Source organism: Lolium perenne, chromosome 7 (genome assembly GCF_019359855.2).
Source record: "Lolium perenne isolate Kyuss_39 chromosome 7, Kyuss_2.0, whole genome shotgun sequence".
Taxonomy (NCBI): Eukaryota; Viridiplantae; Streptophyta; class Magnoliopsida; order Poales; family Poaceae; genus Lolium; species Lolium perenne.
In genome coordinates this window covers 130,569,964-130,591,920 of record NC_067250.2, presented here as the reverse complement: position 1 = coordinate 130,591,920, position 21,957 = coordinate 130,569,964, and the positions used below count along the sequence as shown (strand labels likewise).

The following is a 21,957-nucleotide window of genomic DNA, read 5'->3' as shown; positions in this document are numbered from 1 at the left end:
GAATAGAGAAGATTTCTTCCACCCAGGGCAGAATCACGTGGTGACTTCAGGATCCAAGTGATGTACTGCTTTTCCTTTGGAACTTGGTCTAGCTGATCGGCCGACTATTGTTTCTTTGCATCTGTATTTTCGTCCATGCGAAGTCGCTGTTGCTTGTTTGCTTTTCCCAGATCGTTCTCCGCGTTGTTTTTTTGATGGGGCCAAGGGTGTCAATCTTCACCAAATCGGTACCTCTTGCCGTGATGAGGAATATGAAAACACTGGCGCAGCCGAATTTGATAATGACGAGATTGATGATGATGTGAAGGGATCCCGCCTGGATAACGAAATCCAGTCCCCGCTTTTCCCACAGACGGCGCCAATTGACGAGACGATTCCTCGGCAATGCCCACCACAAGGGGCTTGGGTTTTAGAGAAAGGCGATGACGGAAGTTCCGGGAGCGAGGCGGTACACGACGTACCCAGGTTCACGTCCCCGCGGTGGAGGATCGCTACGTCCTGCTAGCAATCCAGTATATGAATATATGTGTACAGGGGGCCGCCATAGGCGGAGTAGTTGTATCTAGTCTAGTTCTAGTTCGCGGGTTGCGATGTCTAGGCGTGTCGCCTCTATGATCTATGTTTCTGATTATGCGTGTCCTAAGGGGTGCCCCTGCCTGGCTTTATATATCAGCCAAACTAGGGTTTACAGGAGTCCTAGTAGGATTCGTATTGGAGTCTTCTTTCCTTGTAGTCGAAGTTGAGGCGCGTGCAGGTCCAGCTTGTCAAGTCCTTGTGCTGGTCCAGCTTCATAGTTTGCACCGGGTATGGCAATGTCGAGTACCCGAAGGGTTATGCCCACGTCATCAGTATCCATATAAGTTTCAATGCATTCATAATCATAATTTATACCTGACTCTCTACCTTTGTCATTCTCCCATCCTTCAGTATTCTCTTGAATCCGATCAAGAAGGTCCGATTTAAACTCTTCTTTATTGCGCGTGAATGATCCAGAACAAGTAGTATCCAGTAAGGTTTTATCTTGAAAGAAAGTCTTGCATAGAAATTATCAATGATGATATTACCAGGAAGCTCATGAATGGGGCATTTGAGCAATAAAGACTTCAATCTCCCCCATGCTTGGGCAATACTCTCTCCATCATGAGGCCAGAAATTATATATGCGGTTTCGGTCTTTGTGAATTTCACTTGGAGGATAGAATTTAGAATAAAATAGAGGAACAATATCCTTCCAATCAAGAGAATTCCCATTCTTCAGCAATTTATACCAATGCGTCGCTTTACCAGACAGCGACACAGAGAATAGTTTCTTCCTAACTTCATCCATAGAAATACCTGCACACTTGAATAACCCGCATAATTCATGTAAAAACAGTAAATGATCTCCAGGATGGACAGTTCCATCCCCTTCATAGCGGTTATCCACAACACGTTCAATAATTTTCATAGGTATTTTATATGGAATCTCTTTCTCACCTAGCGCCTCATCCACTACCTTTGCAGTAGTAGTAGATTTTCCAAATAGGAATTGAAGGGAAGATCTCTCCATAATGAATTATAGCAGCAGGCAGAAATAAAAACAACACGTACAGTAAAAGTTCTCCTTACCAATTCCACTTACCAATAGCACTTCACTCCCCGGCAACGGCACCAGAAAATAGTCTTGATGACCCACAAGTATCGGGGGTGTATCGAAGTACTTTCGATAAATAAGAGTGTCGAACCCAACGAGGAGCAGAAGATGTTGAAAAGCAGTTTCGATGAAGGATTCACTGTAAATGCTCACAGACAAGTTTTTAGGAGGTTTTGATATAGCAGATAAATAAAATACAAGTAAGTAAAATGCGAGAATAATAATTGCAGCAAGTGGCCCAATCATTTTTAGCACAAAGGACAAGCCGGTTTTTACTTATGATGACCAAACGTTCTTGAGGACACACGGGAATTTAGTCTAGTGCTTTCGCTTCATATAGTTGATTAATCTTCATTGTTTTGATAAATGTTGTGTGGGTGAACCTATGCTAATGCACCGCCATTCCTAGGACTAATAAATACTTGTGATTAAACCCCTTGCAAGCATCCGCAAATACAAGAAAGTAATTAAGATAAATCTAACCACAGCATTAAACTCTGAGATTCTGCTATCCCTCATGCATTGATATACCAACCGGGGTTCAGGTTGCTGTCACTCCGGCAACCCCACAATTAGCAAACGAATACAAGATGCATTCCCCTAGGCCCATAAAGGTGAAGTATCATGTAGTCGACGTTCACATAACACCACTAGAAGAATAACACCACAACTTAAATATCAAACCATTAAATATTACTCAACATAGTTCACTACTAACATTTAGACTTCACCCATGTCCTCAAGAACTAAACGAACTACTCACAAGACATCATATGGAACATGATCAGAGGTGATATGATGATGGATAACAATTTGAACATAAACCTTGATTCAATGGTTTCACTCAATAGCATCAATAACAAGGAGTAATTAACACTGGGAGAGTTTCCCCTATGAAATACTCAAGATTCAACCCTAAATGTTACATCGGAGACGAGGTGCAGCGGTGGAGATGATGGTGTCGGTGGTGGAGATGATGATGATGATGATCCCAATGAAGTCCAGCTCGATGACGGTGATGATGGCGACGATTTCCCCCCTCCGGGAGGGAATTTCCCCGGAAGATTTCAGCCTGCCGGAGAGCTCTTTTCTCTCTGGTGTTTTCCGCCCCGTGGAGGCGGCTATGACTATCCTCGATGATCTGTCGCACCTTAGGGTTTTCGGGAGATGAAGTACGCGAAAGGGCAATTGCCGAGGGGGTCGTGGGCCCCCTCCCCACATGGCGGCGCGCCAGCCCTGGTGGCCGCGCCGGCCTATGGGGAGGGCCCATGGTGGCCCTCCTCGGCCTCCCCTTTTGGTTGGCTCCGCCATCTGGAAAAATAGGAGCTTCGGTATATTTTTCGTCAAATGTTGATCTTCAGAAATATTGTATCCTGATGGTGCTTTTTCCAGCAGAATTTTGACTCCGGTGAGTAATTCTCCAATAATCATGAAACATGCAAAATAGGTGAAATAACATAATTATCATCTCTAAATATGAAATATATCAATGAATAACAGTAAATTATGATATAAAATAGTGATGCAAAATGGACGTATCACTCATCCTGCTGCATGCGGCGTTCGAGGGCCTCAGCCAGAGAGGAGGCCGCCTCCGCTGCCGCCTCCTCCGCTTGGGCCGCCTCCGCCTGCAATGCCGCCATCTGGGCATGGTAGTAGGCCCTATCCCTAGCTGCCGCCGTCACCGCTTCGTCCCTGGCGGCGATTGCGTCTGCCAGCTCCCAGTTCTCCTGCTCAACCCGCGCGGGAGAAGGGCCGCTCCGCCCGAGCAAATCCAGGTCGGAGCACATGTACCCCCGAGCCATGGTGACCGCATAGCTGTGGGCTTCCTCCTTCGCCGCCCAAGCCTAACGGCACAGGGCGTCCCCAGCTAGGGTCTCGAAGGACGCGAGCAGAACCGGCTGGTCACCGGCGCACTCGAAGCGGCTGGTTACATCATCGTCCGCGGCGGCGATGTCGTGGATGACTGTGTTTGCGGGTGGGGCCGTCGGAGGGGCCGCCATCGCCGACCGTGCCTCCGCGAGCGCCACCCTGGCCTCGGCGAGCTCGGCCCTGGCATCAGCAATTTCCGCCCTGGCCGCCGAGAGGCGCTGACGCCCTTGCGCGTGATGTCTACGCACGCTTCTATTCCTGTAGACAGTGTTCGGCCTCCAAGAGCAGAGGTTTGTAGAACAGCAGCAAGTTTCCCTTAAGTGAATCACCCAAAGTTTATCGAACTCAGGGAGGTATAGGTCAAAGATATCCCTCTCAAGCAACCCTGAAATTAAGATACACGATGTCTCTTGTGTCCCCAACACACCTAATACACTTGTCAGATGTATAGGTGCACTAGTCGGCGAAGAGATAGTGAAATACAAGTAATATGGATGATTATAAGTAGTAATTGCAATCTGAAATAAAAATGGCAGCAAGCGAGCATGTAGCAGAACTTGTTGGAAACTGTGTTTCAATGCTTAGAAACAAGGCCTAGGGATCATACTTTCACTAGTGGACACTGTCAACAATGATCACATAACTGAATAAAAAAAATGCTACTCTCAAACACTCTCTTGTTGGATAACAAACACCATTAATTGTGTAGGGCTGCAAAAGCACACCTCAAGCCGGAGTAAACAAGCTCCACAACGTCATAAATGAATCACACACGATGCGCACACTGTCACCATCACACCGTGGAGAGTGACTCCGGAGTTCACATTAAAGTAACCTCTAGAGTGCATAATAGACAAGAGCAACATCTACATATTCAACTAGATTACAAAGCTCATGATCACATAAAGATCACACCATGGGAGAGAGAGATGAACCACACAGTGATAACGCGTAAAGCACACGCCCGTTGGGAACCCCAAGTGGAAGGTGTGATGCGTACAGCAGCAAGTTTCCCTCAGTAAGAAACCAAGGTTTATCAAACCAGTAGGAGTCAACGAGCACGTGAAGGTTGTTGGTGGCGGAGTGTAGTGCGGCGCAACACCAGGGATTCCGGCGCCAATGTGGAACCTGCACAACACAATCCAAATACTTTGCCCCAATTTAACAGTGAGGTTGTCAATCTCACCGGCTTGCTATAAACAAAGGATTAAATGTATGGTGTGGAAAATGATGTTTGTATGCGAAGAACAGTAAAGAACAATGTTTGCAGTAGATTGTATTCAGATGTAAAAGAATGGACCGGGGTCCACAGTTCACTAGTGGTGTCTCTCCAATTAGATAAATAGCATGTTGGGTGAACAAATTACAGTTGGGCAATTGACAAATAAAGAGGGCATAACAATGCACATACATATCACGATGACTACTATGAGATTTAATCAGGGCATTACGACAAAGTACATAGACCGCTATCCAGAATGCATCTGTGCCTAAAAAGTCCACCTTCGGGTTAGCATCCGCACCCCTTCCAGTATTAAGTTGCAAACAACAGACAATTGCATTAAGTATGGCGCGTAATGTAATCAACACAAATATCCTTAGACAAATCATTGATGTTTTATCCCTAGTGGCAACAGCACATCCACAACCTTAGAACTTTCACATCATCCTGCATTTAATGGAGGCATGAACCCACTATCGAGCATAAATACTCCCTCTTGGAGTTACAAGTATCAACTTGGCCAGAGCCTCTACTAGCAACGGAGAGCATGCAAGATCATAAACAACACATATATGATAGATTGATAATCAACTTGACATAGTATTCCATATTCATCGGATCCCAACAAACACAACATGTAGCATTATAAATAGATGATCTTGATCATGATAGGCAGCTCACAAGATCTAACATGATAGCACAATGAGGAGAAGACAACCATCTAGCTACTGCTATGGACCCATAGTCCAGGGGTGAACTACTCACACATCAATCCGGAGGCGATCATGGTGATGAAGAGTCCTCCGGGAGATGATTCCCCTCTCCGGCAGGGTGCCGGAGGCGATCTCCTGAATCCCCCGAGATGGGATTGGCGGCGGCTGCGTCTCTGAAAGTATTTCCATATCGTGGCTCTCGGTATAGGGGTTTTCGCGACGAAGGCTTTAAGTAGGCGGAAGGGCAGGGTTGGAGGCGGCGCGAGGGCCCCACACCATAGGGCGGTGCGAGGCCCACCCTGGCCGCACGGCCCTGTGGTGTCGGTGCCTCGTCGCCCCACTTTGTATCCCCTTCAGTCTTCTAGAAGCTTCGTGGAAAAATAAGACCCTGGGCGTTGATTTCGCCCAATTCCAAGAATGTTTCCTTTGTAGGATTTCTGAAACCAAAAACAGCAGAAAACAACAACTGGCTCTTCGGCATCTCGTCAATAGGTTAGTGCCAGAAAATGCATAATAATGACATAAACTGTGTATAAAACATGTGAGTATCATCATAAAAGTAGCATGGAACATAAGAAATTATAAATACGTTTGAGACGTATCAAGCATCCCCAAGCTTAGTTCCTACTCGGCCTCGAGTAGGTAAACGATAACAAAGATAATTTCTGAAATGACATGCTATCATAATCTTGATCAATACTATTGTAAAGCATATGAGATGAATGAAGTGATTCGAAGCAATGGTAAAGACAATGAATAAACAACTGAATCATGTAGCAAAGACTTTTCATGAATAGTACTTTCAAGACAAGCATCAATAAGACTTGCATAGGAGTTAACTCACAAAGCAATAGATTCTTAGTAGAAAGTTTTGAAGCAACACAAAGGAAGATATAAGTTTCAGTGGTTGCTTTCAACTTCAACATGTTTATCTCATGGATAATTGTCAACACAAAGTAATATGATGAATGCAAATAAGCAAATATGTAGGAATTAATGCACACAGTTGACACAAGTGTTTGCTTCTAAGATGGAAAGAAGTAGGTAAACTGACTCAACATAAAAGTAAAAGAAAGACCCTTTCGCAGAGGGAAGCATGGATTACTATTTTTGTGCTAGAGATTTTATTTTGAAAACATAGAAACAATTTTGTCAACGGTAGTAATAAAGCATATGTGTTATGTATAAGACATCCTATAAGTTGCAAGCCTCATGCATAGATTAACAATAGTGCCCGCACCTTGTCCTAATTAGCTTGGATTTACATGGATTATCATTGCATAACATATGTTTCAACCAAGTGTCACAAAGGGGTACCTCTATGCCGCCTGTACAAAGGTCTAAGTAGAAAGCTCGCATTGGATTTCTCGCTTTTGATTATTCTCAACTTAGACATCCATACCGGGACAACATAGACAATAGATAATGGACCCCTCTTTAATTCATAAGCATTCAACAACAGATAATATTCTCATAAGAGATTAAGGATTGATTCTCCAAACTGAAACTTCCACCATGGATCATGGCTTTAGTTAGCGGCCCAATGTTCTTCTCTAACAATATGCATACTCAAACCATTTGATCATGATAAATCACCCTTACTTCAGACAAGACGAACATGCATACCAACTCACATGATATTCAACAAAGGTGAAATAGTTGATGGCGTCCCCAGGAACATGGTTACCGCTCAACAAGCAACTTATAAGAAATAAGATACATAAGTACATATTCAATACCACAATAGTTTTAAGCTATTTTTCCCATGAGCTATATATTGCAAAGACAAAGAATGGAATTTTAAAGGTAGCACTCAAGTAATTTACTTTGGAATGGAAGAGAAATACCATGTAGTAGGTAGGTATGGTGGACACAAATGGCATAGTTTCTGGCTCAAGGATTTGGATGCACGAGAAGTATTCCCTCTCAATACAAGGCTTAGGCTAGCAAGGTTGTTTGAAGCAAACACAAGTATGAACCGGTACAGCAAAACTTATATAAGAACATATTGCAAGCATTATAAGACTCTACATTATCTTTCTTGTTGTTCAAACACCTCACCAGAAAATATCTAGACTCTAGAGAGACCAATCATGCAAACCAAATTTTAACAAGCTCTATGTAGTTCTTCATTAATAGGTGCAAAGTACATGATGCAAGAGCTTAAACATGATCTATTTGAGCACAACAATTGCCAAGTATCAAATTATTCAAGACATTATACCAATTACCACATGAAGCATTTTCTGTTTCCAACCATATGACAATTAACGAAGCAGTTTCAACCTTCGCCATGAACATTAAGAGTAAAGCTAAGAACACATGTGTTCATATGCAACAGCGGAGCGTGTCTCTCTCCCACACAAAGAATGCTAGGATCCGATTTTATTCAAACACAAACAAAAATAAAAACATACAAACGCTCCAAGTAAAGCACATAAGATGTGACGGAATAAAAATATAGTTTCACTAGAGGTGACCTGATAAGTTGTCGATGAAGAAGGGGATGCCTTGGGCATCCCCAAGCTTAGATGCTTGAGTCTTCTTGAAATATGCAGGGATGAACCACGGGGGCATCCCCAAGCTTAGAGTTTTCACTCTTCTTGATCATATTGTATCATCCTCCTCTCTTGATCCTTGAAAACTTCCTCCACACCAAACTCAAAACAAACTCATTAGAGGGTTAGTGCATAATCAAAAATTCACATATTCAGAGGTGACATAATCATTCTTAACACTTCTGGACATTGCACAAAGCTACTGAAAGTTAATGGAACAAAGAAATCCATCAAACATAGCAAAACAGGCAATGCGAAATAAAAGGCAGAATCTGTCAAAACAGAACAGTCCGTAAAGACAAATTTTTCTGGGGCACTTAAGTTGCTCAGATGAAAAAGCTCAAATTGAATGAAAGTTGCGTACATATCTGAGGATCACGCACGTAAATTGGCAGATTTTTCTGAGTTACCTACAGAGAATCCTACTCAAATTCGTGACAGCAAGAAATCTGTTTCTGCGCAGTAATCCAAATCTAGTATCATCTTTACTATCAAAGACTTTACTTGGTACAACAATGCAATAAAATAAAGATAAGGAGAGGTTGCTACAGTAGTAACAACTTCCAAGACTCAAATATAAAACAAAAATGCAGAAGTAAAATAATGGGTTGTCTCCCATAAGCGCTTTCTTTATAGCCATTAAGATGGGCTCAGTAATTTCAATGATGCTCACATAAGGATGAGAGTTGAAGCAAAGAGAGCATCAAAAAGCAAGTATGAAACAAATTTAAGCCTAACCCACTTCCTATGAAAAGGAATCTTGTAAATAAACAAGTCATGTAAGCATAACGCAACAAGCATAGAAAGGCAACACAAGCGCAACTTCAAGATTCTCAACAAAAAGAAGGGAAATTTAATATTATTAAGATGCATATAACCATGTTTCCCTCTCTCATAATAACTTTCAGTAGCATTATGAACAAACTCAACAATATAACTATCACATAAAGCATTCTTATCATGAGTCTCATGCATAAAATAATTACTACTCCCAACATAAGCATAGTCATTTTATTAATTGTAGTGGGAGCAAATTCAATAAAGTAGCTATCATTATTATTCTCATCACCGTAATTATCAAATGTAGGAGGCATATTGTAATCACAATAAAATATATCCTCCATAATAGGTGGCACCAAAATACCACTATCATCATAAATGTGAGGAAAAGTATCATCAAAGTAAATTTTCTCCTCCATGCTTGGGGGACTAAAAATATCATGCTCATCAAAATCAGCTTCCCCAAGCTTAAATTCTTCCATAGTATTAGCAATAATAGTGTTCAAAGAGTTCATGCTAATAACATTGCTACAACTATTTTGCAAACAAAGTTCCATGGGTTTTTTAATTTTCTCTTCAAACACCTCATGTCCTAACTCAAGATAAATACTATAAAGATCTCTAATATTTTTGTTGTTTTCCATTAAGCCTAACTAGTGAAATCACACAACTTAGTGTTCTCAGGAGTATTCATTTTAAAGTAAAACAAGTAACTAATTTTTTGTATTTTTGATATAGAGAGCAAACAAAGCAGTAAATAAAATAAAGTAAAGCAAGACAAAAACAAAGTAAAGAGATTGGATGTGGGAGACTCCCCTTGCAGCGTGTCTTGATCTCCCCGGCAACGACGCCAGAAATTTAGCTTGATGACGCGTAAAGCACACGTCCGTTGAGAACCCCGAGTGGAAGGTGTGATGCGTACAGGAGCAAGTTTCCCTCAGTATGAAACCAAGGTTTATCGAACCAGTAGGAGTCAAGGAGCACGTGAAGGTTGTTGGTGGCGGAGTGTAGTGCGGCGCAACACCAGGGATTCCGGCGCCAACGTGGAACCTGCACAACACAATCCAAATACTTTGCCCCAACTTAACAGTGAGGTTGTCAATCTCACCGGCTTGCTGTAAACAAAGGATTAAATGTATGGTGTGGAAAATGATGTTGGTATGTGAAGAACAGTAAAGAACAATGTTTGCGGTAGATTGTATTCAGATGTAAAAGAATGGACCGGGGTCCACAGTTCACTAGTGGTGTCTCTCCAATAAGATAAATAGCATGTTGGGTGAACAAATTACAGTTGGGCAATTGACAAATAAAGAGGGCATAACAATGCACATACATATCATGATGACTACTATGAGATTTAATCAGGACATTACGACAAAGTACATAGACCGCTATCCAGCATGCATCTATGCCTAAAAAGTCCACCTTCGGGTTAGCATCCGCACCCCTTCCAGTATTAAGTTGCAAACAACAGACAATTGCATTAAGTATGGCGCGTAATGTAATCAACACAAATATCCTTAGACAAAGCATTGATGTTTTATCCCTAGTGGCAACATCACATCCACAACCTTAGAACTTTCTGTCACTGTCCCAGATTTAATGGAGGCATGAACCCACTATCGAGCATAAATACTCCCTCTTGGAGTTACAAGTATCAACTTGGCCAGAGCCTCTACTAGCAACAGAGAGCATGCAAGATCATAAACAACACATATATGATAGATTGATAATCAACTTGACATAGTATTCCATATTCATCGGATCCCAACAAACACAACATGTAGCATTACAAATAGATGATCTTGATCATGATAGGCAGCTCACAAGATCTAACATGATAGTACAATGAGGAGAAGATAACCATCTAGCTACTGCTGTGGACCCATAGTCCAGGGGTGAACTACTCACACATCAATCCGGAGGCGATCATGGTGATGAAGAGTCCTCCGGGAGATGATTCCCCTCTCCGGTAGGGTGCCGGAGGCGATCTCCTGAATCCCCCGAGATGGGATTGGCGGCGGCTGCGTCTCTGGAAGTATTTCCATATCGTGGCTCTCGGTACAGGGGTTTTCGCGACGAAGGATTTAAGTAGGCGGAAGGGCAGGGTTGGAGGCGGTGCGAGGGCCCCACACCATAGGGCGGCGCGGGGCCCACCCTGGCCGCGCGGCCCTGTGGTGTCGGCGCCTCGTCGCCCCACTTCGTATCCCCTTCGGTCTTTTGGAAGCTTCGTGGAAAAATAAGACCCTGGGCGTTGATTTCGTCCAATTCCGAGAATGTTTCCTTTGTAGGATTTCTGAAACCAAAAACAGCAGAAAACAACAACTGGCTCTTCGGCATCTCGTGAATAGGTTAGTGCCGGAAAATGCATAATAATGACATAAAGTGTGTATAAAACATGTGAGTATCATCATAAAAGTAGCATGGAACATAAGAAATTATAGATACGTTTGAGACGCCCGAGGGGCCCACCCCATATGGCGGCGCGGCCAGGGGTGGGGCCGCGCCCCCCTATGGTGTGGCCACCTTGTGGCCCCTCTTCGTCTCCTCTTCGGTGTTCTGGAAGACTCCGTGGAAAATAAGACCGTGGGCTTTTGTTTCGTCCAATTCCGAGAATATTTCCTGTGTAGGATTTCTGAAACCAAAAACAGCAGAAACAGAACCGGCGCTTCGGCATCTTGTTAATAGGTTAGTGCCGGAAAATGCATAAAAATGATATAAAGTGTATATAAAACATGTGAGTATTGTCATAAAACTAGCATGGAACATAAGAAATTATAGATACGTTTGAGACGTATCAAGCATCCCCAAGCTTAGTTCCTACTCGCCCTCGAGTAGGTAAACGATAAAAGGGATAATTTCTAAAGTGACATGCTACTATCATAATCTTGATCAATACTATTGTAAAGCATATGAGATGAATGAAGTGATTCAAAGCAATGGTCTATAGTTTGTTAACAAATAGATAATGACTAAACAACTGAATCATATAGCAAAGACTTTTCATGAATAGTACTTTCAAGACGAGCATCAACAAGTCTTGCATAAGAGTTAACTCATAAAGCAATAGATTCTTAATAGAAGGTTTTGAAGCAACACAAAGGAAGATTTAAGTTTCACCAGTTGCTTTCAACTTTCAACATGCATATCTCATGGATAATTCCCAACACAAAGTAATATGATGAGTGCAAAATAAGCAAGTATGTAAGAATCAATGCACACAGTTGACACAAATGTTTGTTTCTAAGATAGAAAGAAGTAGGTAAACTGACTCAACATAAAGTAAAAGAAAGACCCTTCGCAGAGGGAAGCAGGGATTACTCATGTGCTAGAGCTTTTTATTTTGAAAACATGGAAACAATTTTGCCAACGGTAGTAATAATTTATATGTGTTATGCATAAAACCTCCTATAAGTTGCAAGCCTCATGCATCGAATACTAATAGTGCCCGCTCCTTGTCCTAATTAGCTCGGATTTCCATGGATTATCATTGCATTACATATGTTTCAACCAAGTGTCACAAAGGGGTACCTCTATGCCACATGTACAAAGGTCCAAGGAGATATATCGCATTTGATCTCTCAATTTTGATAGAGCTCAACTTGAGGACATCCATACCGGGACAACATAGAAAATAGATAATGGACTCCTCTTTTATGCTTTAAGCATTCAATAACAGATAATATTCTCATAAGAGAATTGAGGATTAATGTCCAAGCTGAAACTTCCACCATGATACATGGCTTTGGTTGGCGGCCCAAAGTTCTTCTCTAACAATATGCATACTCAGACCATTTAACTCATGGCAAATCTCCCTTACTTCAGACAAGACGAACATGCATAGCAACTCACATGATATTCAATAAAGGTGTGACAGGTTGATGGCGTCCGCAGAAACATGGTTACCGCTCAACGAGCAACTTATAAGAACTAAGATACATAAGCGACATATTCTTTACTACAATAGTTTTTTAGGCTACTTTCCCATGAGCTATGTATTGCAAAGACAAGGAATGAATTTTTTAAATGTAGCACGCGAGCAATTTACTTTGGAATGGCAGAAAAATACCACATAGTAGGTAGTTATGGTGGACACAAATGGCATAGGTTTTGGCTCAAGGTTTTGGATGCACGAGAAGCATTCCCTCTCAGTACAAGGCTTTGGCTAGCAAGGTTGTTTAAAGCAAACACAAGTATGAACCGGTACAGCAAAACTTACATAAGAACATATTGCAAGCGTTATAGACTCTACACTGTCTTCCTTGTTGCTCAAACACTTTTACCATAAAATATCTAGACTTTAGACAGACCAATCATGCAAATCAAATTTCAACAAGCTCTACGGTAGTTCTCCACTAATAGGTTTAAACCACATGATGCAAGAGCTTAAACATGATCTACATGAGAGCTCAAAACAATTGCCAAGTATCAAATTATTCAAGACAACATACCAATTACCACATGAAGCATTTTCTGTTTCCAACCGAATAGCAATAAATGAAGCGACTTTCAACTTTCGCCATGAACATTAAAAGTAAAACTAAGAACACCAGTGTTCAATATGAAAAAGCGGAGTGTGTCTCTCTCCCACACAAGTAATGCTAGGATCCGAATTTATTCAAACACAGACAAAAATAAAAGCACACAGAAGCTCCAAGTAAAGCACATAAGATGTGACGAAATAAAAATATAGTTTCACTAGAGGTGACCTGATAAGTTGGTTGATGAAGAAGGGGATGCCTTGGGCATCCCCAAGCTTAGATGCTTGAGTCTTCTTGAAATATGCAGGGATGAACCACGGGAGCATCCCCAAGCTTAGACTTTTCACTCTTCTTGATCATATTATATCATCCTCCTCTCTTGATCCTTGAAAACTTCCTTCACACCAGACTCAAAACAATCTCATTAGAGGGTTAGTGCATAATCAAAAATTCACATGTTCAGCGAGAACACAATCATTCCCAACACTTCTGGACATTACCCAAGGCTACTGAAATTTAATGGAGCAAAGAAATCCACTCAAACACAGTAAAGGAGGCAATGTGAAATATAAGGCAGAATCTGTCGAAACAGAACAGTCCGTAAAGACGAATTTTTTCGAGGCACTTAACATGCTCAGATGAAGGAGCTCAAATTGAATGAAAGTTGCGTACATATCTGAGGATTACTCATGAATGTTTACAGAAGTTTTAGATTCTCCTACAGACAGAACAGCTCAAATTCGTGACAGCTAAAAATCTGTTTCTGCGAAGAAATCCAAATCTAGTATCAACTCTCTATCAAAGACTTTACTTGGCACAACAATGCAATAAAGTAAAGATACAAAGGTATTGCTACAGTAGTAGCAAGCACCTTGAGTCAAATATAAAACAAAAATTGCAGAAAATAAAATAATGGGTTGTCTCCCATAAGCGCTATTCTTTAACGCCTTTCAGCTAGGCGCAGAAAGTGTAAATCAAGTAACATCAAGAGAAGAAGCATCAGCATCATAATTTGTTCTAATAATAGAATCAAAAGGCAACTTCATTCTCTTTCTAGGCAAGTGTTCCATACCTTTCTTAAGAGGGAATTGATATTTAATATTTCCTTCTTTCATATCAATAATAGCACCAACAGTTCGAAGAAAGGGTCTTCCCAAAATAATAGGACAAGATGCATTGCATTCAATATCCAAAACAACAAAATCAACGGGGACAAGGTTATTGCTAACCGTAATATGAACATTGTCAATTCTCCCCAAAGGTTTCTTTATAGAATTATCAGCAAGATTAACATCCAAATAACAATATTTCAATGGTGGCAAGTCAAGCATATCATAAAGTTTCTTAGGCATAACTTTCAGTTTTAAAAGATCAACATTAGCAGCAAGACTATCAACCTTAGAAGCAAGAAAATCAATTTTACCAAGCTTTTCCTCAACAGATTTGTTGAAAGCAGTTTGTGTACTAATAAATTCTTTAAGCATGACTTCAAGACCAGAGGGTACACTCCTACTATCATTGTAAGAATTACCATAAGAATTACCATAACCGTTACCATTATTAGAAGGATATGGTCTATAGTTGTTACCAAAATTATTCCTATAAGCATTGTTGTTGAAATTACTATTTTTAATGAAGTTCACATCAACATGCTCTTCTTGAGCAACCAATGAAGCTAAAGGAACATTATTAGGATCAACATGAGATCTACCATTAACAAGCATAAACATAATAACATCAATCTTATCACTCAAGGAGGAGGTTTCTTCAACAAAACTAGCAGGTGGACCCACGCATTTGCGCGGCTAGGTATTCGTTTCCTTGGAACTATATATGTTTTGAATTATTCAATAGAATAATTTCAAGATATTGGTGTGCTATTAGATAGAGATTTTGGTTTTATTTGTGAAGAACTATTATGAGATAAAAATGTAGGTTATAAAACATTTTAGTAAGAAAAATGATACGAAAGACGCCTTGTTATTTTCTTCGGTCCTAGTGATTTGTGACATGCAAACTACAATCTATTTAATATTCCTCTAGGCATGCACTGACAGAAGATCGAAGACTCACGCAGACCACATTATAGCTACTCCCAGAAGTATTATGGTCACTTAGGTAGCATTTTATATTTGTATTTTGTTTACTCTTGGTCCTGAGTGTCTACCTAATTATCTATCTTGTAAGAAAATTTTCATCGCAAATGAAATCTGAATATGTTGGAATTGACCGTAAATCATGTGTTCTTTTCCTCCTTTCACCCCATGCAATTTATTCTATGACATGCAAAGGTTTTTGCCGGTTTTCTTCGCGTTGTAGTTTGTACTCCCACTTGCATCTGATTTTCCGAGTCTCTCTTGTTTCTTAATGTGTCAACATTAATTATTCCTAAGACTTTCCGTTGTTGGCGAGACAACATTAATTTGATTCGTTTAAATTCGTGGACATTGGAATGGACTGTGAAGATGTGCCTTGCTTAGGAATCTATACATGTTTATACTATTTCCCTCTTTAGTAGCACTTGTTTTCCTGTTTCAGTTGTGGCACAGTCCATTATAAGCCCCTAGTTCACAAAAGCATTTATTTATGTGTACTTCTCATACGCCGTGATGATTCTCTTATTCGACTAAGGATAAAAATCAATTTGCAAAATTTCAAGTTAATTTTATATTATGTTCCATATTATTGTAACTTCTAATTCTGGTATTAGTTGTATGTAAAATTTTAGTTATTTACGTCCTTCATATGGAGTACATATCCTTTTTAGTGACCTATATTTCCGATTCCCAACTGAATTAGATTCCTAATTTAGTGCAAACCTTTTTTAAATATTTTTTCTTTGCGAAAGTATTTTTTAATCTAGTTGTTCATGCAAATCATATGAAGCACTAAATAATCTAATTGACAATTTTCCCCTATCAGTATTTCAAATTTTGTATATGAAATATTTTTATTCTTATCTCACCTTTTAATCTCATATGGAAGTTAAGTGTTCAAGATTTTATCGGCTTCAATTGGTATTCGTTTGAAAATCAATTTTGTATATCATTTGAAAAATAAATTTGTTAATTTTCCGAAGTTCAAAGATAAAAAAAATTTGAGCGACAAATTTCTTTTGTCTTTACCTCATATATGCAACCATGGTTCGCGTGAATATTTTCGATGCCATCTATAAGATTCATCTATGGCCTCATGTAGTTCTTTATTACCTTCGTACATCTTTTGGACGCATTATCAAGGTTCCAAACAACACACTGTTGAAGAAGAGAACATATCCTATTTGATTCGTCTTGATGAGTTGAGAAGTTTGTGAAAACACTGTCTTGCATATCCGGGTTGCCATGGATCCTATCCCTCTCCAGGTCTGGCGACGCTGACGTTTCTCGCAAGACTGATAAAGCTTGTCGTAGACCTTGCTATCCAGGTGTCTTGTGTACTCGGCAGTCGGCGCGAGTTCCGCAAAATATTGAATTGCGATGTAGACTTCAATACGTGCTTCTGCCATTGTTGGAAAGCCACGGTACGATACACGTAGTGACTGCTTCATTTTTTTTTGCGGGGAGTAGTGACTGCTTCATTGACTGCTTCTCTTGCCGGTGATGCGTCGATGTACATAACCGATCAGGGTTAATTAATCCCATGGAAGCTTCCTATATACCGGTGATAGATTGATCCGCGTACATCAATCCAGACTGCAAATTGGAAACATCACATTTATTTCAAATTGGAAACATTACTTTAATTATTATACTGTAGGTACCTATCAAACATCTTTGCTTATGCAACATCAGAAAACAAACCTGGAGAAATTTCAGTAGCTGACGGTCTCCTCTCCATTGCCTGCCGCGAGCGACGGAAAATTGCTGCTCTCCATCTCATTGGCCTGTTGACAGCCTTTCTGCAATGTGTTCTCCTTCTTTCGATCTCTTGGACGGTTTGACATCCCCGGTCCGTTTTGATTTCAGCAGACCATATTGACTGCACGAACCATTCAGATCATGATTTCGTCTGTTTGAGCTCTCCATAGATGAATCATTGTCGTGCAAGACCTCCAAACATGTTAGCTGTTACCGCTATCAATGGTTTGATCGATCTGAGCCAAGCAACACAAATCACGGCTTATGTGTGTTGGAAGAAGAGGCAGATTGTTAGGAAGAAGAGGCAAATTGTCATTGGGATTTGCTTGTAGACGTGGGGGGAAGAGAAAGGGCTGTCGTTGAGATTTATATGGCCGGACGCAACGTTGAGATTTATATGGCCGCACGCGAGGGATTTAATCTCGATCATACTGCTTGATTAGATTTAAATAGAGCTCTTTGTATATTTTCTGTTCGTATCTGTTGGTTGTAGACGTGGGGAGAAGAAGTTAATCTTGACCGCTCTTTTTGATTTCTTTTAGTCTAGCTAATCTATACCGTTGGTTGTTTGTTGTTTTAATAATATAATAGATAGATTTACCTTCTTACCTTGGGGAGTCCTTTCAGTGTGCCATTCACAGTAGTTGATCATCGTATCATAAAGAAGCTTTGTTGCAGCACCCAAAGTGATGGACATAAAAGTACCTCCAGCAGCTGAATCCAATAGGTTCTTTGAAGAAAACTTTAATCCTGCATAAAAGGTTTGGATGATCATCCAAGTAGTTAGTCCATGGGTAGGACAATTCTTTACCAAAGATTTCATTTTTTTCCCATGCTTGGGCAACATGTTCATTATCCAATTGCTGAAAATTCATAATGCTACTTCTCAAAGATATAATTTTAGCAGGAGGATAATATCTTCCAATGAAAACATCTTTACATTTAGTCCATGAATCAATATTATTCTCAGGCAAAGATAGCAACCAATCTTTAGCTCTTCCTCTTAAGGAGAAAGGAAACAATTTCATTTTTATAATGTCCCCATCTACATCCTTATAATTTTGCATTTCACAAAGCTCAACAAAATTATTAAGATCGGCAGCGGCATCATCAGTATTAACACCCAAAAATTGCTCTCTCATAACAAGATTTAGTAAAGCAGGTTTAATTTCATAAAATTCTGATGTAGCAGCAGGTGGAGCAATATGAGTGCATATGAAATCATTATTATTGGTGCTAGTGAAGTCACACAACTTAGTGTTCTCATGAGTATTCATTTTAACAATAATAAAAATAATTAAAGCAGACCGAATTAAGTAAATTAAAACAAGTAACTAATTTTTTTGTGTTTTTGATATAAAGAAAGCAAATAAGACAGAAAATAAAATAAAGCAAGACAATAAACAAAGTAAAGAGATTGGGTGTGAGAGACTCCCCTTGCAGCGTGTTTTGATCTCCCCGGCAACGGCGCCAGAAAAATAGCTGTTGCCGTGGGAGTTGGCAATCTCTGGGGTGTAACTTCTCTTTAGATCCCCGGCAACGGCGCCAGAAAATAGCTTGATTTCTACGCACGCTTCTATTCCTGTAGACAGTGTTGGGCCTCCAAGAGCAGAGGTTTGTCTCATTGTGAGATCTTTTGTAGAAATAATGTGACAAAAAGAATAAATCAGGGACTTTTGCACATTCAAATAAATCTTAAAAATCAACCAAAAATGATATTAAGTTGTTTCCAACTCTAATAGCTCACATTTCACTTGCACTAATTGTTTCTGCAAAAATATGGTGTGGTCACTTTGGATGATCATGGCCTAGTTTAAATAAAGGACTATATGGCTAGTTTAGTAATGTGATATTGTCCAAAACTATTATGCAAACTTTATTAAGTGTTCTACTTCATTTAAACCTTGTCCCAAGCACTTTCATCTGAGGTTTAGACCCTGGTCAAAATTACTCTCACATGAAATACTTGGTGATATTAAATCATAATTAGCCTTGTTAAATTGTATGAGGTATTCTACCTCATTTAAATCATTTTCTCAAATGATGATGATGAATGGTTGACTTAGGTCAACATGATTTCATGTATGATTGTTTGAGAAGTTAAATCTTAAGAAGATTCAATGAGAGGAAATTAATCCTCAAAAACTAAATGGAAACTATCATTTACATATGTAATGAGAGGAAATTATTTTCCTCAAGCAAGAAAACCAATGCACCCAAATTGTGTTAAGTGTGTGATTAGAATAGTTGTGTGAATTCATGTGGTGCTTAGTATAGCTCTTGAACTTGTTGAGTGATTATACCTCGTATTCGAATTTAGACGCTAGCACCGGAGAATACCAGGAAGAGGAAGGTTGCTACCAAGAGGAGGAAGAGGAGAACTTTGACCACTACCAAGGCAAGCTAATATTCTTGCAAAGTGCAAAGCCCTTTGGGGCAAGGCACCATTAGTCATACCTTGCTTACAACAATCCTATCCCAAGTTTTTACCGTACAAGTTCATACCTGATTTATTAAAGAGTTACTTTTATAGTTAACTTTGGTCTAAGTTAAGAGTAGTAATAGAGTAGCAAAGTTAGTCTCAAAGCTAGCCAAGCAAGATAGCACCCCTCATGATAGTGCTAGTGCTAATAGTAAAATTTGACTACTCTAGATGGGAACATGTGACTTGAAATGAATTTGAAACCTTGGAATGATGAGTCATTCCATTGAATGATTTTTGAAGGTGAATATGACTTGGAGAAGATGGTGATTTTTTTGATTAAAACTGATATTGGTTTGGATGCGATACCTTTCCAATTTTTGAGTACCCCCACAATACCTGATTATGGGTAGGGCTTAACTGGAAATTTATACATCTTAGTATGGGTTTCCTCTGAACACACATCATAGGGGTTATGCCGAGGCTGCCTCCGTTGTTGAGAAATGATGTGAATTGAGGTGAATTGTACGGCCAAGCCCTGTGCAGTTCCCAGGTTGACAGTTGGTCTTCACTGGGAGGCCAAGCTCATGGGGAGAGGTGCCTATACTAGGGTTTGTAAGTGAAAGGTTATGGTTGATGATCCGCGTACTGTGTTACGAGGATTCTGGGTTATCCCGACGGATGAAATCAAATGTTGTGGCACAAGTGTGCAACCTCTGCAGAGTGTAAAACTATTCGAATAGCCGTGTCCAGGCCATACAGTTTCCTGTGTCAGTTTCTTGAAAATATGGGTGAAGTGAATGGTGAATGGTGACTTGTTTTTGAATCACAACTGAGTTGTGGGAATGACATTAATGTTCCCACTTGAGTTAGTTAGCACAGGAATAAGTCTTTTCTCAAATACTTGTGAACTACAACTGGCTTTATGCAAATTAAACTAGAGCTTAGCAACCCCCTTACTAGAATTGTTAGCACATACACTAGTATTAGTTTGCGAGTACTTAAAGTACTCACGGCTTTGTCCCTGGCTATTCAAATGGCCAGAGTATGAAGATGAACAGAACTACCAAGGAGATGACCAGCAGGACGCCTACGACAACTAGGAGTCTTCCGACGTCAAGCGTTGGCCTTTGGACTAGAGAGTCCATTTCTATTTACGCTTCCGCTATGAACTTGTGTTTGTTTGTTGATCAATAGATAACCTATTTGTGTAATATGGTTCATGTGATGTGAAGTTGTAAGACAATATGGTTTGTAATGAATGATGACTATGATATTCGACTATTATGCCTCGCAACAACAATATTCCTGGGATTGCGATGAATGACATAATAGGCATCTGGACTTAAAAACCCGGGTGTTGACAAGTTGGTATCAGAGCCATTGTTTGACCTTAGAAGACCCTAGTTAGAATGGACATTCAGAAAAACTTAACTTTGAAAACAAATGAAGAGAATATTTATGAAAAGTTATTCACACTCTTGCCCTTGAGATCTTTTCAAAAATTGATGAATCATGTTCTTTCTTATTTGAATCTACTTAAAATTTTGCCACACTTGCTCACTCTCTAACTTACTTATCCATTTCGCTTTCAGATGGAGCCGAATGAACCCATCAACACCAAGTTCTACCAGCTTGGAAATGGAGGAAGCTTGATCTTCGAGCACGACCTCAACGCCCTCTCGGACTTCCTTGGACGCCCTCACCCCGAGTTCCACGGAATCGAGGTGGACGACCAGCCCGGAGGAGAGTTGCAGTGGATCATCACCGCTGACTTGAGGGGCAAGATGGAGCCTCCCACCTCGGAGAGGATCCTCTTCTCCTTCCGCGAGAGCAACTGGCTCGACGGACTCGCACGGGGCCTTAAGGAGGCACTTGCGCGTCTATGTGGACAGAAAGTGGTGCGCATCCTTGCTTCCCGCTTCGCGCATCTCGTGAGGCGTGATGCCATGGGAGTGCCCATGGAGCTGCAGCCGCACCCTGAGCCGAGACACCATGCAAAGTACCTCGACTTCATGATGTACCAGACTCAGAAGGATCTGGACGCCCCCCGCGCGTACGCCAACCAGACCCACACTCACATCACCGAGCAGGGTGAGGCGATCAAGCTACTTGCCCGCGACCGCAAGACACTCCGCCAGCAGCGTGCCAAGAAGGACGCTACTATTGTGCGCCTTCGCGCCAAGATAGCAGCTTTGGAGGCCACTGTCAAGGCCCAGGAGGACCAGCTGAGAGAGATGGAGGAAGACGATGGAGGTATCGATCTTCAGGGAGGAGGAGCCTTCCTGAGTGACGATGACGACTTTGAGGAGGAAGAGTTCACCGAGGAGGAGGACTACGAGTTCCTGGAGGCAGGACCCGACGACTTCGTCCCGATCGATGTTGATGATGAGGAGTAGTTGCACTTGATCACTTATGTA

At 40.7% G+C, this 21,957-nt stretch overlaps 1 pseudogene; it reads right to left on the bottom strand.

The window, feature by feature from the left end:
* Positions 1–3,479: 3,479 nt before the first annotated feature.
* Positions 3,480–21,957, bottom strand: part of LOC127318424 (uncharacterized) — an 80,648-nt pseudogene continuing 62,170 nt past the window's right edge.